This window comes from Bison bison, unplaced genomic scaffold (assembly GCF_000754665.1).
Source record: "Bison bison bison isolate TAMUID 2011002044 unplaced genomic scaffold, Bison_UMD1.0 scf7180017864105, whole genome shotgun sequence".
In the NCBI taxonomy this organism is placed as follows: domain Eukaryota; kingdom Metazoa; phylum Chordata; class Mammalia; order Artiodactyla; family Bovidae; genus Bison; species Bison bison.
Genome location: NW_011494677.1, coordinates 1,773,970 through 1,792,580, shown reverse-complemented (window position 1 = coordinate 1,792,580; position 18,611 = coordinate 1,773,970).

The following is an 18,611-nucleotide window of genomic DNA, read 5'->3' as shown; positions in this document are numbered from 1 at the left end:
GAAGACTGAACCAAACTTGGGTACAGATAGGGTTTTAGAGAGTAGAGAAGGAGGTATGCAACACGCCAGTCAAAAGAGAGGTCCTTCCATGTATATATCAGTACACTGGAGATTTTTTTAGTTAAACAGAATTGTTTTGTGGCACACACTTTATAGAACCTAGCATAGTTCTGGACACATAGTAGGTATTCAAAAACTCTTTAAAATTTGTAGTGTTCTCATCCTTGAACCTGTGTTCCAATATTATTTGTGTATGGTTTCGTATGTGTGTGTGTGTGTGTGTGTGTCTGTGTATGTGTGTTTGGTGTATAGATAGAGTGTCTATCTTTCTGGAAAAACTGAGACTCAAGGATACGAAGTGACCTCCCCAGATCTCTGAGTCAATGAACATTGCTGGATTGGCATGGCACTTGCCCAGCTGCAATGTAGTTCAAGGTCAGCTCTCCAGAGGATGTTGCAAAGGCGCTTTTTTATTCAGAAGGGAACACCCAAACTAAAGCAACTCCCTCAATGCCTTGCAAAGATTCTGATATTAAAGAGTTTTAGGGAAAGTGATTCTAAGAATTAACAAATGGCTCTCAGCTCCCAGATCCACAGAGTCTGGAACATGCAGTGATGCTGAACGACCTCACCAGTAACTATGGGCCCACACCTTTCAGGTCAGAACCCCAGCGCAATGGAAGCAACCAGAGTACCTCTGAGCCTCCCTCCCCTCTGCTGGTTGCATGGCTACAACTGGATACAACCTAAGGCAGGACGAGGAGTCATCCATCCCTGCAGGGAGCCCTGGGAGGCTAGCCATGTGGTTTCTGGGCCAGGTCTCTGCGTGTCCTGGTCTCACTTCCCAAACTCTCCATCCTGATGGGCTTCTGTCACTTGTTCTGGCCCCTTGACCAGGCTCCGGTATCAGGACTAGATCTCCCTTCCCAGAGGAGACATACGTTCCAGCTGCGAAATCCCCACAATCCGCACCCTAATAGCTCTTTCAAAATAAGTTACACTTTCGACTTGGTAGAATTTGCCCAATGGCTAGGAGAGAGGAAAAATGTAAAGCAGAAAAAAAGGAGAAGGGGAAAAAAAAAAAACAACAAAGCAACATTATCAGCCAGCTTTGATCTCAAGACTGTTTCGTTACTGTGATCTGGGTTCAAAGGAGGTGGGGGGCGGTGGAAAAGCAACACTTCAGGCAGGAAATGTCTATTATTCAGAAATGTAATATAATTATGTGTCTGGATGGCCCAGTTTATCAGACAGCGTTTTCTGGGAAGGATGTGGGGGGGGTGGGGGTGAGACACGTCATCCCTTTCCTTCCGAGGTCCTCCCCAGCCAGACGCCTCTCCTCCACCTCGTTTTTTTTTCCCTTCTCCCCCTCCCTCCAGGACACTTCCAATTTCCCAGGTTTCGCGACCACTTACATGTCTTTCCTGAGTGTTTTTATATAGCGTAGGAAATTGGGTAATGAAAGCCGAGTCATACATTTCTGCTTTATGTTTCCAAAGAGGCAAGTGTGACTGTCAGGTTTACAAAAGATTGTTTATGTTCACTGGCGTGAAATGGGGAGCGGGTGTGCGGAGCAGAGAGAGAGAAGGGCTGGCCAGGCGGGGATGACAGCAGTGCATTCGTCCTCCACGCTACAGCAGACAAAGCGCGCTCCCCGCCTGACAGGGACCATAAATCACAGGCAGGAGATGCTGTACCTACAGCTTATACCATTCCAGATGACAAACTCACAGTAATCCACCCAGCGCAGCACTTTCTGTCTCCTGGCTCCCGCACCCAGCGCCCCTCCCTCCTGGTCCACTCTCCCAGCCTCCCTCCTCCCTGTCCCCCTCTACTCACTTCTTTTCCCAGCTCCTTCCCGGAGGTTTCTCTCGTCCCTTCCTTCTCCTGGTTTCCTGTCTCCTCTCCCTCCACTCCAGACTCTTGTTTCTTCTGGCCTCCTGCCCACAAGGTCGCTTCGTATTTGGGGGAATTTCTTCTTTGTGTCTTTTCGCCAACTCTCCTCATCTCTCTCCCTGTCTCTGTCCCTTGTGAATCCCCTTGGCCACTCCCCACCTTCATTTCCTGTTATCTTTTTCCTATTTTTTTTTCTTTCTTGCTCCTTCTTCCCACCCTCTCTTCTCTCCTCCCTTGCCCCACTTCATCCCTTCCAGTTCATCCACTCGGCTAAGAAAAACCATCACCTCTACCCTGCAGATCCCCTTGTCAGAGAAACAAAAAAGAAAAAGGACAAATTCTCCAAGGCCAGGAACCTTAGCACGACAGCCACACCAGACTCCCTTAGAGAGGGCAGGAGCGGGGACACAGAGGTCCTGGGATGGGACAGGGTGAGCCAGGCAGAAGTCTGCCTTAGCGATGAGGAGGGCGATGAGACATCTGAGAGGAAGGGCAGACGTGCTGCCCATCCCCTCAGCAGGGTCAGAGTCAGGGATCTGTCTTTCTGAACACACTTAGGGTACAGCCCATGTTAATGAATTTATCCTTCATCCCCTAGCCAAGGAAATGCTTGTGTATTCAATCCTGGGGCAACTCCAGAAGGGTGCTTCCCTATTGGTACCGGGATGCCTGAGTATTTTGCATACGGGACTTTGGTGAATCAAGGGAGGGGGGTGTCTACCCCGTATTCACAGGAGCACTATTTACAATAGCCAAGACATGGGAACAACCTAAATGCCCATCAACAGACAAGAAGATGTGGTACATGTATGTGATGGAATATTGCTCAGCTATTAAAAAGGACGATGCCATTTGCAGCAACATGGATGGGCTTAGAGATGATCACACTAAATGAAGTCAGAGAGAGAAAGACGACTACCATATGACATCACTTACATTTGGAGTCTAAACTATGTCACAGACGAACCTATCCATGAAACAGAAACAGACTCACGGACATAGAAACAGACTTATGGTTGCCAAGGGGGACGGAGGGCGAGGAAGGATTTGGAGGTTGGGATTAGTAGAGGCAAACTGTTAAATCCTAGGATGGATAAACAACAAAGTCCTGCTGTATAACACAGGGAACTATATTCAACGTCCTGTCATCAACCTTAATGGAAAATAATATGAAAAGGAATGTATATATGCATATAACTGCGTCACTCTGCTGTACAGCAGAAATTAACACAACACTATCAATCAACCGTACTCCAATAAAACTGTTTTGAAAAGGGAGGGGATGTCCATGACAGCTTCCCTCTCTTTGTCATGCCAAGATTTTCAGCCGGAGCCTTGAGATGAAAGGCGCAATCTAAGAGCTCTCTTCCAGCTCCCATTCCATCTGTTTATAAGGCAGCCCTTTCTGAAAGTGGAGACACTCCCTTTGCCTGAGGAATGGGACCCTTGGGAGCCAAGAGGAAACCTGAAGATGAATCACTTTGTTCAAGGTGCCCTAGGTCAGGGTTAGCGCTTTTTCCATAAGGAGTCACACCCTGGCTCCCAGTCCTACCTTGGCTAACAGCTCATTTCTTATTTGACCTCATAAGAAGCATCAGGATCTTTTTTTCTTTTCCTACATCATAGGTCCTGAGTTAATTTTATTATCTGCTAATGCGCAATAATTGGTAAACTTTCATGGTCTTAATCAATACTGTGGCCCAAATTACCCTTATATATTTGCTTCCCACTAAATTTAAACAAGAAATCCCCCACAATCTTAGGAGAGTTACTGAATGTAAAATAGAGGATAAGCATCTTTTTTCTTTGTGCATCTGTTCCTCTTTTATACTTCAGTTCATTTGAATCATTTCTTTTTACATTCCACATATAAAGGATGCTAGACAATATTTCTCTTTCTCTGACTTACTTCGTTCAGTACGACCCTCTCTAGGTCCATCCACGTTGCTGTAGGTGGCATTATTTCATTCTTTTAAATGGCTGAGTAATATTCTGTGGCATATATATGTACCGTATCTTCTTTATCCATTCTTCTGTCGGGAGACATTTAGATTGCTTCCATGTCTTGGCTATTGCAAACAATTCTGCAATGAAGGTTGGGGTGCATGTATCTTTTCAGATCATGTTTTTCTCTGGAAACATGCCCAGGGGTGAGACTGTAGGGTCATATGGTAGCTCTATTTTTAGTTTTTTAAGAATCTCCATCGTGTTTTAACAATTCTCCATAGTGGCTGTACCAATTTACATTCCCACCAACAGTGTAGGAGGGTTCCCTTCTCTCCACACCCTCTCTCGCATTTACTATTTGTGGCTTTTTTGATGATGACCATTCTGGCTGGTGTGAGGTGATATCTCAATGTAGTTTTGATTTGCATTTCTCTAATAGTGAATGATGTTGAACATCTTTTCATGTGCGTATTGGCCCCCTGTATGTGAAGCGCTGAGATTTTTGCACACAATCTGCAATGCACATTCAGGTTGCACTGGTGATGAAGAAACACATCATGGCTTTATCACGTCTTGCTGCTCTGAATCATAAAAGGCTGAACCGCTAGTATTTAGGGAAGACAATCCAGATTCAGACTTTCCAGGCCCTTGTGAAGAATATATCTTCGCCTTTTTGGAAACGGAATTCAGAGCAGACGGCTGGAGTCTCTGAGCCCTGGGACCACAGGTGACTTGGCCTGGGGTACAGGTAGGGATGGATAAGGATGTCTTTCCACCAGCCTGCCCAACTGAGGCTGCAAAAGGAGAGCTGTCCACACAGCAAGGCTGAGGCCCTCACTCACCCTCCTTCTGAGATTTTAATAACCTTGCAAAGGAACAGGAAGAGGCCATCTGACATCCGGTCAACTCAGAGCTGGGTGCAGCTGCCAGGCTGATTCTCAGCCATCGCTGACATTGTCTCTCAGGAGTCACTGCCTCCAAGGCCCAGAAATCAACACATACCTCCTTCCATCCAACTTTGGACCTTCTCCCTTCCCCTTTCAAGTCAACAGACCACCTTGTGAGGCAACACTCCAGCAAGTAAGTGGTAGACCTCAAAAGGAGCCTTTCTTCCAGAGATCGGCTGTGTAGCCCTCTGCCCAGATCAGCTGAAAGAAAGAAAGGCATGTGGAGAAAACTGGGGTGACCGGCTTCTGAGATAATTCATGAGGCCCAGAAGCAAAACCAGCAGTCAGGTGAGAAAGAGAGAAAGTCTGCCCTCCTCTGCTCCCTCTCTCTGCTATAACTTGCTGGGAAGGGGAGAAGGACGCTCTGCTTGCACAACCCTTAAATCGATGCATCCTAATTAATGGAGGATTCAATTCATCAAAGTGACAGCAACTCTATTTACATCATCTCTGTCAACAGGACTTAGGGTTGGCCTATGGGGTTTATTATCTTTCCCTTTCTTGCTCTTTCACTCTCTCTCCTTTTCTAATAGGACAATGGCAAGATTTAAAGAGAAGGGTTAATTTCAAGCTGAGAATTGTACAACCAGCTCCCCAAAGTCTTCCTGATAGGCAGTCTCAGCCCTCCGGTTTGACCTGGAAAACAGCACAGGCTTGTTGCAGAAGGCAGGCTGACAGCACGGTGGCCCAGAAGCCTGGCACAGACCCTGAGAGGAGAGCCACCACAGACCATGCCTCCCACACAGATAATGGGGTCAGACTGCTGGCCCTGGCAACCCGGAGAGCCCCTCATTTTACGGATGAGGGAACTGTGACTGGGACAGAGGGAGTGAAAAGCCCAAGATTACACAGCTAATCAGAGCCAGAGCCAGACCTCCCAGGAACCAGGCTCTTTCCAGCCCACTGCTCAGTGGCCACCTCCATGCTGCCAGGAGGCAGCCCCAGAAGATCACCCCCTTCCTCTGGGTGGGAGCATTCCCTTCTGGAATCTTCTCTAAGCATCTTTATTATGATTAGCTCTGCTGCTCACTGCTATTAAAAATAGTTAATATGTAGGAAATACTACTTCCCTCATAGCTCAGTCAGTAAAGAATCTGCCTGCAATGCAGGAGACCTGGGTTCGATTCCTGGGTCAGGAAGATCCTCTGGAGAAGGAAACGGCAACCCACTCCAGTATTCTTGCCTGGAAAATTCTAAGGACGGAGGAGCCTGGCAGACTACAGTCCATGGGGTCACAAAGAGTCAGACACAACTTAGCAACTAAACCAAACCAGGAACTCTAGGTGAGCTCGTCTACCTGTTTTACCCAAACTGATCTTCTCAAAGTGATGAGGTAGGTACTACTTTTTATTCCTATTTTAAGATGAAGAAACAGACTCAAAGAGATTAAGCGACTTGCCCAAACAGAAGATGACTCTCCGCTAAGCCGTTCTGTTAGGCACCAGCTCTAATGCCACTTTTAAATTGAAATTACTCCCAAGGGCATTAAACTAAGCTCTTTACATTTTCTTGGGGATGGATTTAGCTGGGACTTCCAGCTCTGAGCCTTCCGAAAACAGAGGGGGGAATGATGAAGACTCATTCTCCGTTCAAGTTTTCCTAGGACTCAGGTTCTGCTTCCACAGAGCAGATCTCAAGGAAAGGCAGGGGTGGGGGCTCTGTGAGGTCAGCGTTCATGACACAGCCAGGCCAACATCCCATGCAGCTGCAGCTGCCCGCTGACAGAATCTTCTAGAAAATATCTACTTCCATTTCTTTCCTTTGCCCAAGAAGGAATTCCACCAGGGTCTATCCTAGTCTTGAAAGGCTCCTAAATTATACGTCATTAATCAAGCCTATTAGAATTCAAAAAAAAGGGGGGGGTGTGAAGAAGAAAAATGGAACTTGGCCCTCCCTACTCTAGTCATTTGTCATTTATTGCAGAACCCAAGCCTAAAGAGCAGCCCCTTGCCAGAAACGATGGGATGTGGGTTGCCGGGTGGGGTGCAGGAAATGGGGACGGAAGATAAAATGCCAGGAGGCTCACAGGTAAAAGAGCCGTGTCTTTCTTCCAAGTTGACTTGTGCTCACACCCCATCCGTCAGCACTGGGATGAAAGGGCTATAAAACCAACACAGCGCCGGAGACTGTATGAAAATATATATCCTGATGTGTCAGGAGTACCTGGCGCGCCTTTAACCTCAACTTCAGATGAACCAACACGCCTCGGAGCACATTTATATGCAAAGGCATATAATATGTCCCCTGTATCTAATTATCTGTCAACCTGAGGCAGTTTGTTTTCCAAATCGGCCTCTCGGCTGTGACTTTACGAGGTCATAAAGAAAGCGATGCCACTCGGCGCCGAAACGAAACGCGAGGAGCGCCTGGATCAACAAATTATGCTCCTTAATGGTGTCTCTCGGCCTGAGACGCGGCCGGCAGGAAGAAAGGAGCCACAGTCCTGGTTCTTACACGCTGCTTTCGCCCAAGAAAAAAGGAAGGGGCTCAGGGGGGCAGGAGGCAGACCGGGGAGATCCCAGAGCATCAGGGAGCGGGAGCCTGGGAAGGGCGCAGGGCGAGCTGGACCGGAAATGATGTTCTTTCTGCTCCGCGGTCCTCTGCTTTTTGCAGTTCCTCCTGTGCAAAGTCCATCTGCAAAGCTGTCACCCAGGAAATAAAGCTAAGAAGGGTGTTTCTGCAGCCCCTGTACCACCGCTGGCCATCTTACAGCACCCTTAGCCAAGAGCATCATTTGTGCCTGAGATCCCAAGGATCTGTGGGTCCACAGGGGAGCACTTGAATCCACCCAGGTGACAACTCCGGCCTGCACAAACCCAAATACCGACTCCGTTTCCATGGGCACTTTGGCCGGATGGTACTTTGTTCACCATTGCATTTGGGAGAAGGAGACATTTGAGTCTTTTCAACTCCCAAGCAAGAGGGAAAAATTCCTGCTCCCAAAACAGGGAAGGTGAGGGGGGGTGGGCAGCAGCAGGGACGCTATTGTGCTGAATAGAGGGCTGAGTCTGTCTCTTTCCTGCCAAGCTCAGCATTGCATGCGTGCACACACACGCACGCACACACACACATGCACACACGCCGTGAAAGGGCGGAGGAGTGGGCCCCTCACACAGTCTTCAGCCCCTATTAGTCCTCCTCTGATCTTCAGCAGATTAATTAGGACGTTTGTCAGGAACCAGCCGTGACCTCCAGCCGCTCCTCTCTGGGAGTGGTAACGGTGCCAGCGAAAGCCAAGCTGCAGGAATTCCTGTACCCACGCTGCTCCTATGATTAATGATAGAAAGGAAGGAAAAAAGGGGGTCAGCAGCTGAGTGCAAAGCAAGTTGCTAGACAGGGAGTAATTAAGATACTTGGGTAAATATGATTAATAAGCTCAAACTGGCAGGGTGTGCGGTAAACAAGGACTAACCAGATGGTCCCCTCTCTTCTGACAAGGCTGGGCACTTGGAGACAGGGGGGAGGGGAGGCTCAGGAGGCGGGGAGGGCAACTTGAAAGGCGCGATGGAAACTTGACTTTCTTTCGCTGACCCCATCCAGAGGGAAAGGTTGGATCCCTGGGGAGGGATTAGGACAAGGAGGAGGGGCTTGGAGATTTCACCCATCCTCTTATCACAGGCACCAGACAAATTGCTGGGTGTAAAAGGATTCCTGTTCAGACATCAAGGCCACATCATCTAAAGGGACTCCCGCCCCTGCTGTCTCTCTGTGTCTCCTTCTCTCATTTCGCCGCTTGCTACAAGATTTAGACAAGACATAGGACGCACAGGTTACTGTTATTGTTACTGTGTTCATTTGCAAGCTGGCTTAAACAGCAAGATGGATTTTTTTCCCCTTTCTGGAGGCCAGAGTCCAAGATCAAGGTGCCGGCAGGGTTAGTCAGTTCTGAAGGCTGGAAGCGGAGATTGGTCCCGCGCCTCACCCCTAGTTTCCAACAGCTTGCTGGCGATCTCTAGTACTCCTGTAATTGTAGACAGATGTCCCCCATCTCTGCCTTCATGTTCACAGGACTTTCTCTGTGTGTGCCCGTGTGTGTGTGTGTGTATGTGTGTCTGTCTGTCTTAGTCCAAATTTTCCCTTTTCAGAAGTGCAACAGTCATCTGGGGTTAGCAATCCCTCAATGACTTCATCTTAACTCATTATATCTGCAAAGACCCTCTTTCCAAATAAGATCCCATTCTGAGGTACTACGGGCTAGGAACTTCAACATAGGGATTTGCAGGCACACAATTTGACCCATAACAGCCATTTATCAGGTTGCAGAGCAACCCAGGAAACAAATGCTCACTCAGAAGAGACCTGAGCCAAGAAAACGTATGCTGTCACGGCACTGTTTAGAAGAGGGACATGGCCTGGACTCTCATTGCTCTGCACCCTGTCTGCCTAAAAATATGCCTCCTTTGAGTCCTAAACAGTGCCTTGGAAAGCACTTCTCTCTCTGTGCAATGTCAAGGAGACAGTCTAATGCTTCCAGAGATGAAGTTGAGAAATAGCCATAGGTAGGAGTTCCCAATGACACTGATTAACAGGGAATATCTACAAGCCCTAAAAGAGAAGACATGGAGGGTTGGCCATTAAATAGCAGAAAGATGCCAAGACAACTCCATCTATAGACATGGGCAGCAATGGTACATCCAGGGTGAAAACAAGACACAGTTAGGGAGATGAAAGAATTGTAGGATTAGTCCCCGAACTAAAGGAGCTTACAGCTCGGATTCCTCAATTCGTTTCCTATGGTAGCTGTAATAAATCCTGACTGTAATAAATCACAAATATGGTGGCTTAAATTAAAACCAATATTTATTCCCTTCCAATTCTGGAACTTAGAAGTCCAAACTGGGTATTACTGTGCTGAAATCCAGATGTCAGCAGATCCGTGCTCCCTCCAGAGGTTCTAATGGAGAATCGATGCCTTACCAATTTCCAATTTCTGGTGGCCCTGCCATTCCTTGGCTTGTGACCACATCACTCTAATCTTCAAGGCCAGTATCTTCCAATCTTCCCCGGCTTGGTTTCCATATCTCCATCTCTGTGTGTAAAACCTCTATCTCCCCATCCCTATTCATAAGGATACATGTGATTTCATTTAGAACCCACCTGGATAATGCAGGACGGTCTCCTCATCTCAAGATCATTCATTTAATCACATTTGCCAAGCTCCCCCCTCCAATCCCTTTTAATTTTCCAAATAAGGTCACTAGTACTGGTTCAAGGATTAGGAAGTTAATGTCTTTCAGAGGCCAGTTTTCAGCGGCCCACACAATTCCCCTGGGATTTTTCTTCTCTAATCACTTTTCTCAGTTGGTCTATGTAGACCTAGGGGACCTGGTCTCTTGCCCCATGTTGCTGATAACAAAAGTCAGATGTGTGTGGCAAAGTGTACTTCTTCATAGAGAGTCAAAAATCAGGCTTAGGTGAGGAGTCACCGAGTACTTAATCGTCCTATAAATCAATCACAGACCTAATAAAAGTATGTTTTCAAGGGGGTGTTAGAAATGCCTGGGTTGTCAATTTTTTATTTGGCCATGTAAGGTTATTAATGGGCTTCCCTCACAGTTCAGTTGGTAAAGAATCTGCCTGCAATGCAGGAGATCTAGGTTCGATTCCTGGGTCAGGAAGATCCCCTGGAGAAGGAACTGGCAACACACCCCAGTATTCTTGCCTGGAGAATCCCATGGACAGAGGAGCCTGGCAGGCTATAGTCCACGGGTTCACAAGAGTCAGACACGACTTAGCGACTAAACCACCAAGGATATTAAACAAAAACCCTACCATTATTTCCATTCATAAAGGGAGCTATCTTAACTCTATCAGAGTGAAAGAAACATATCTGACTGAGAGCAAAGTACGGTCCTCCAGAAAAGACGATGGACAACCCCACATCCTCAACCCCCCAACTCCGCCCAGTGCAGTGTCTGAGGCCCTAGCAGTTCATCAAGGACTCAGGTTTGGAAAAACCCGCCTCTGGTCCAAGGATCTCCTTTGTGGGGTGAGGCAGCAGAGCTTCTCCCAAGCGAAAAGCCCACAGATGCTGACCTCACAGGGACCAAGGGGAGGGGAAAGAAAGGAATCTGGTTGTCACATTGCTGCCCCATGAGAAACTTTCCCAAGCCCCAGAGGCAAGTGGGGTTCTGGCCAAATCAAGCTGGACCAGAGGAGGAAGTTCTAGCAGGCAAGGCACCCAGCCTCCCTCCTGACCTTGGATAATCATCTCTCAATTGAGAAACTCAGGAAACCACCCGGGAACACTTCCTGCACTGTGGTCAGGGTTTTCCCTTTGGCAAGGTGCGCTTGACACAAGGGAGTATGATACCATGCCCGGTGAACCACTTCCTAGTCCCTTTTCCTGTCTCGCCCTGAAAGTAAAGTGAAGTCCTTATAGACAAAAACTGAACAAGGTCGTCACAGAGTAATATCTCGGTACAGGCTCTACACTCAGAATCTTACCCACCTTGTTTTGCTTTAATGTAGGAAAACATAATGCTTGCCTTATATGACACATGGAGTTGTTGAGATGATTAAATGAAGCAATGTGGGTGAGAGTGTTTTTTAAACTACAGAGTTCTAGCGTGCTCCTGCATGGAACACACTCTAAATATTGATCGTGCTGCTGTATTTCAGTACGATGGACTCTGTTGTTGCTGTTGGGCCGCACAGCATATGGGATCTTAGTTCCTGACCAGGGATCAAACCTTTGCACCCTACGGAAGAAGCACAGATTCTTAACCACTGAACCACCAGAGCAGCCCCTTAATTTTTTTTTTTTAATGGTGGGCTCATATAAGGCTCTTTCCTGGAAGTAGTTTTTATGGAAGGAGACAAAGGGGAGGAAAACAAAAGCAACTGGGGTTGGGGTTGGGGGACAGAAAGCTTAGAGCCCCGTTTTCACAATTTTGAAAGACTCAGTCTCAGAGGAGTGGAAGAGATTGATCGCTGACTTCCAGAAAGACCTCTCCAGGCCTTGTCTTTGTGGGGCCACAAGACGTGCCCTTTTGCTTTTCAGTGTCATTTTGTTGAGCACCAATAATCTGGCAGGCACTGTACCCAGCCCTTCAGTTGTATGAACTGATTTAACCTCACCCACAGTCTGTGATGGAGGTCCTGTCATTATCCCCCTTTCCCAGATGTGGCAACCAAGGCTTCAAGACCCAGCAGGGTCACATGGCAAGTGAGCCAGGAGCCAAACGTGTCAACCTGGAGAGCTCACTGCGCTCCGTAAGATGCTTTTCCTCCTGCCCTCTGTCCTGCATCTTCCAGAAGCAATTTTCTCCCTTCTTCTTTGTTTCCATCTTCCTATAAAACTCACTGTGACACTTCACACAAAGAGCCACGTATACAAATCAATTGTAATCAGCCGTATTTCTCTCCTGATGTTAAAAGACTCGTAAAGGAAAACGCACTTGTTCCAAACACCCTTTTCTGACACTAAATCAACCCTCAACTGTTGGTGGAGTTTCTGCACAAATTGAATGGGGCCCTCTCGAGACTGGGGTTTACCAGAATAAATCCCAGGCTCGCAGTGGCTGTCTAGTCATATTAACAGGAAGAGTTGATCGGGTGGCTGAATTTTCTGGGGGTCCTGACTTCTAGCTCAGGTCAGAAGGACATTCAGAAGCTTGCTGGCCAGCGTGTGATGTGGAGGTTGACCGGGACACTGTGGCGGGCGTGTGGTCAGAACCCCTTCACACCTGCATCCCACGGAAATCTCAACCATAATTACTGTCTTCTGCAGAAGCATCCAGGCTTCCTCATACTAATTTGCATAGGAATAATGGTTCTCAGAGGATTCTCAACAAATCTATTTGACCCCAAAACTTTGCTTCTTTGATTGCTACAACTTATAGAAACTTCCGGAGCCCCAGGGATGCTAGTTAACTTTCCCTGAACACACCACAGACCCTCTAATTACCTCAGTTTCTCTTATTTCTTGGGCTTCCCTGGTGGCTCAGATGGTAAAGAATCCACCTGCAAGGCAGGAGATCTGGGTTTGATCCCTGGGTTGGGAGGATCCCCTGGAGAAGGAAATGGCAACCCACTCCAATATTCTTGCCTGGAGAATCCCATGGACAGAGGAGCCTGGTGAGCGACAGTCCATGGGGTCGCAAAGAGTCAGACACGACTGAGCTAATTCACTTCACTTCATTGGTTCACTGGTTCTCTTAGTTCTATCAGCCCTCTGCCTCAGTCTCCTCATTCATCCAGTGGGGATAGTAAGGCCTTCTCTAGTTCATAAAATGGAAATCAGAGGGTTTGGTGTGTCTCTGGAAACATTTACCTTTTGCTTTGAACCAGGTCATGATGGTCATCACATTACAGTGTGTGGGTTTCCTCCTGCACCTCCAGGCAATTCTGCGACCCTGGCTAGCTGTCCAATAATTCAGCTCAGTTCTGACACTGAGGGCTCCATCCCATGAAACTGTTTCCTTGCCACGCCCATACTCCAGATGCCAATTACAAGTCCAGCTTGTGTCCTGTGCTTCTGACCAACTGGCAATAGATTAGAGGGTCCAACAAGCCCCACCTGGGATTTGATGACTTTGCTAGAGTGGCTCACAGAACCCCGAGAAACATTTTACTTACTAGAGCACCAGAGTGTTAGAAGAGGATATAATGGTAACAGCCCCATTGAAGAGGCACATCGGGCAAGGCATGGAAAAAGAGTGTAGAGCTTCCATGCTCTCTTGGGGTGCCCCCACTCTCCCCAGATCTCCACATGTTCACCAACCCAGAAGCTCTCCAAATCCACCCTTCTGAATTTTTATAGTGGCTTCATCATGCAGGCATGATGCACCACATCACTGGCCACTGGTGCCTGAACTCTACCTCCAGCCCCTCTTCCCTCCCCAGAGGTCGGGGGGCTGAAAGCGCCAACCCTCCAGTCACGTGACTAGTTACCCTGGCAACCAGCCCCCATTCCAAGGTGCTTTCCAAAAGTCACCTCTTTAATACATAACAAAGACAGATTCTCAAGGTTTTAGGAGCTCTGTGCCAGGAAGATGAAATATATATTTCACTTTTTACATAATCAAAAATATATATATATATATATTTCACTTTTTAAAAAAGCAGTTGATAGTTTCATTTTATTTATTTTTTTGGCTTTGCCACGAAGCTTATGGGATCTTAGTTCCCCAACCAGGTATTGAACTCAGGCCCTGTCAGTAAGAGCACCAAATCTTAACCACTGGACTGCCAGAAAATCCCCGCATATTTCTTATTGTAACTCACAATGTGATGCTGCCCCACTAAAGTCATGGAAATTTTCCTTTTGCCCTTTTGCCCATCCTAACCAAATTTTCTATCATCCAGTCAGGAGGCAGGGGAGCAAGTACCATGATCAGATTTGCATTTAGAACCCAAGCCGCCAACCAATTTTATTTCCACATGAACATAAACAAGGCAATAGTAGATGTAATGCAATCAGAAGGAAGCCACTCGACGTGGTTTACATTTCGTGATATACAGCGGTTTTCTGTTTTATTTAAAAATGAAGATGGATGATGTCAGCAAGAGAGCAAAACTGTTAGGAAATTCAAGAATTGGCCTATATTCGTGTTTATTTATTTCAACACCTCAACTTTCCAAAGAGAAAAGGCCACCACTGAAAATGTTCCTTCTGGTTTTCTGTTGAGCTGTGCAGGAGAGGTTCTGGGCATTTCTGGGCCCATCCAGAGGTGGGCATGTGTCAAGTCAGAGTGATGCAATTTAGTGAGGGCAGAATGCCTGGGATGCAGCCACCAAGCACTTGGTGTGACCAGCAGGGGCTTTGGGAAGGAGCAGCCTTCAAGGAGCAGTCTGAGAGATCTTGAGGGTCAGGGGATTACCAGGCAGAGAAGGTGGAAACATTCAAAGAAGAATCAGCCTGGGACTTCCCTGGTGGTCCAGTGGTTAAGCATCTGCCTTTCAATGTAAGGGACACAGGTTTGATCTCTTGTTTGGGAAGATTCCACAGGCCAGGGAGCAACTGAGCCCATGCATCACAACTACTGAGCCCATGTACCACAAAGAAAGATCCGCACGACCCCACAAAGGTCCCACATGCTGCAACTGAGACCTGACACAGCCAAGTAAAGAAAGAAAGATTTTGAAAAAGAAAAATCAACCGGAGCAGAGAGAACTGTCTAGAGTGTGGGGAGGGGGACTATCACATATGGCAACAGCAGGGACCCTTGACTCCCTCCAAGATCCCTGAGGGTTCCCACAGGGGCAGTGAGTGACTCGGCCAGAGGTGCATTTAGGACGTGAGCTCAGCCGTGATGTGGAGCCTGGTTCCCAGCTGTTCCCGACCCCTTGGCCATGGTCTATTGGAGGACCCTGGCTAAAGAGCTGTCCCAAGGCCAAGTGCAGGGCCAGATTCCAGAAAATCTTCAAGATAGCACCTTCGCTCACTGCAAGATAGACGTTACACCTTAATTGCAAGTGTCCCTGAGAACTAAATATTGACTGAGCTTGCATCTCTGTTGGCTCAGAAAAACACAAGATTTGTAAAACTCACTGCAACCCATGATTATTCAACATACATTATCTGTTGACTGCTCCAGTGGAGACAGAGGCGTTTCATTGAAGCCAAACGGAGGAGAATCAACAACAGGCCTGTAAATAGATCCCTTTTTAATGAATGTACTGATCTTCTACTTCTAAGCTTATCTATTTTATCCAGATTTGCCCTTATCCTGGAAAGTTCTGCAACGCAACACAGAAAGTTTTAAACCGCACTCAATCAACCGGTCATTTTGTCCACAGAAAACAAACCAGGAGACGGGTCAGATGGGAATTCAATGATTTCCTTTTACATCCATTTTGCTGTTTTGTCATGGCATTGGATAGATAATGAAATTATTGCCTTCCTCATCCAAGGTATTAAAGCAAAGAGCTGATACTGTCTTAAAAAACGCTCCTCCTCACAGTTCTGCAGGAAGTACCGTGGACTCCCCTGGGAACCACCAAGACATCCAGGACTGGGTGGGAGGGAGACAGTCTGAGATTGAGGGCCAAATTGCAACCCATTGGCATGGCACATATTTTTCCAATATAAAAGCAAATGGAGAATCCATAAATAAATTGACTGTATAAAAGTGTCCCTTTATATTATGGCCTCACCTTTCCAAGGGGGAAAAAAAGATTTCTTTTCACGGCCCTCCTATAAAAATATCACTTCTTCGGGGTAATTTTATAGTACCAACAGCAGTCCATATCTATTTGAAATACCTGTGCGGCCACCCCCTGTACCAGCCCCCTTACACAAATGATCCAGTAACTAGCATTGCCCACCGCAGAAGCAGCTGTCACGTAATTACAACCTCTCATCACACGTTGGGGAAACCAGTTGTGGCGTTTGGGAAAGGTCTGCAAAACTAGGTGTCAGACCTTAACTAATAGTGATTGTCCTTCCATTCTACTGTAATTTACATTTAATTCACACATTTCATTTCCATTTAAAATATGATTACAGTGTTTTGAAGCACATCTCACCTGTCCCCTCGAATTACAGGGAAATGAAAATAACAGGGAACAGCAGGCACTGGGAAGGCTGCGGGAGCCCCAGGCTGCAGGGTCTCCAGCTCAAACCCCTCCCTCCCAAGGGTCTGGGGGTGGGAACTGAAGAGAAATGGGGGTGCAGAGAGGAGGTGGAGGGAAGCAGAATGTGGCAGAGAGATGAGAAGATGTGAGGAGTGGGCGACAGGGCACAGGGAGTGGAATGGGGCGGGACCCATGGATGAGGTTGGAGAGTCCTTCATTCGAGGGCTCCAGCGTGCCAGCTTTGTACACGCATGATTTTCTGGCAGAGTGCCCGCCTTCTATTTCATTCATTTCAGGTTCATGACCTAATCCTAAATACGTGCAGCAGGAAGCAGGTGCCTGTTGACTCTAAGGTCTGGTTTTCTCTTCTCTGGAGGCAGGAGAATGAGGAGAGGCAAGGGAAAGCCAAGGGCTTCAAGGCATGGATCCAACACCCTTCACAGCACACCCCCTCCCACCACCATCCTGCATCCGGGCTCCTGCAGCTGTTGGCAGCAGCTGAAAAGAGTTCTGAGGGCTCCAGGTCAGAGGAGCAATTTATAGAAACAAGATTCTTTAGGAATTCAGTGGCCAAGCTCCTTAAGGTATGGCAGAAGACAGGCTGGCCTTAGAGAACGATTTTGAGCCGATGGCACCTGTATTCACAGGGAGATTTTGGAACCTGTTCAGATGCAGAAGAAAGAGTCCTTTGCTATTCATAACAATCCCTAGATGCTACCCCCCAAACCTTGGGAAAAAATGAAATTTGCTCAGTTATGTCCGACTCTATGACCCCATGGACTGTAGCCCATGAGGCTCCTGTGTCTATGGGATTCTCCAGACAAGAATCCTGAAATGGGTTGCCATTTCCTTCTCCAGGAAACCTTGAGAAAGGTAATGCACAAATCCACAGGCTCAAAAAACACGTATAGGGACTTTCCTGGTGGTCCAGTGTTTAAGAATCCACCTTACAATGCAAGGGACGTGGGTTCAATCCCTGGTAGGGGAACTGGGGAATTCCACATGCCCTGGAGCAACTAAGCCCAAGAGCCACAACTACTGAGCCCTCGCACTCTGGAGCCCACATGCTACAACTCAGACCCAACGTAGCCAAATGCATACATACACACGTATTTTTTTTTTAATGTATAGAACACGTTGTATAGTCAGTATCAAGCGAGGCAACAGTGATTTTAAATTTTCATTCTTCCCAAAGTTCTCACACCCCAGGCCTCCCCCGTTAACGTACCTCCTATTTTCTAGGGGAAAAAAAAAAAACAGACACCTGCAGAGAGGAACTCCCTCTGTTCCGATTACTAAGCATAAAACCTATTTATGCCCTGACACCATCCTCCTTTCCTTCTGATACAGCAGACTAGCTGCCCAGCATCCCTGAGGCCAAACCTTGTACTCAAGCTTTGCATATCATCCTCTTCCACCTTGACTTTTCTTTATATTCATTCTCTTTATCCCCTCCTTTCTTGTATATTTAACCTCTCTCTTGAATTGGATCATTCCCAATGGCTTGAAAACATGCACCAGTCTTTCAGATTAAAAGGAGAAATGCCCTCAACCCCTCACCTCTATCCAGCTTTAAACCAATCACTCTCCTGCCATTCAAACTTCTCAAAAGCATTATCTCTACTGTGACAGAGATGGCTTCTTGCCCAAAAAATGTCATTCCCCTCTTCCAATTATAGAGAGTTAGTGACTGCCCAGACAGAGACAGTATTTCCAGCCTCCCTTTCATCTAGGCATGGTCATGTTATTAGTTCTACCAAGGAAATAAGAGCTAAAGTTGTGGGTAACTTCTGAGCAAAGGCTTTAAGAACTATCTTTCTCCACACTGCTTTCTGCTTGACCAGTTGGATGCAGACAGCAGCAGTCCTAAGGTTCCACTAGGGGATGATCCAACCATAAAAAGGGAGGAGGCTGGTTCTCTGGATCATATCATTAGAGAAAGCTACCCAGTGAGCAGGAACATTCAGAAACACAACTGTTACAAGAGCAGTACATTAACTTCTGTTTAGTGAAGGCGCTGACATTTCAATTTTTGTGTGTGTGTTGCAACAGCTCAGTTCAGTTCAGTTCAGTCACTCAGTCGTGTCCGACTCTGCAACCCCATGAACCACAGCACGCCAGGTCTCCCTGTCCATCACCAACTCCCGGAGTTCACCCAAACCCATGTCCATTGAGTTGGTGATGCCATCCAACCATCTCATCCTCTGTTGTCCCCTTCTCCTCCTGCCCTCAATCTTTCCCAGCATCAGGGTCTTTTCCAGTGAGTCAGCTCTTCGCATCAGGTACCCAAAGTACAGGAGT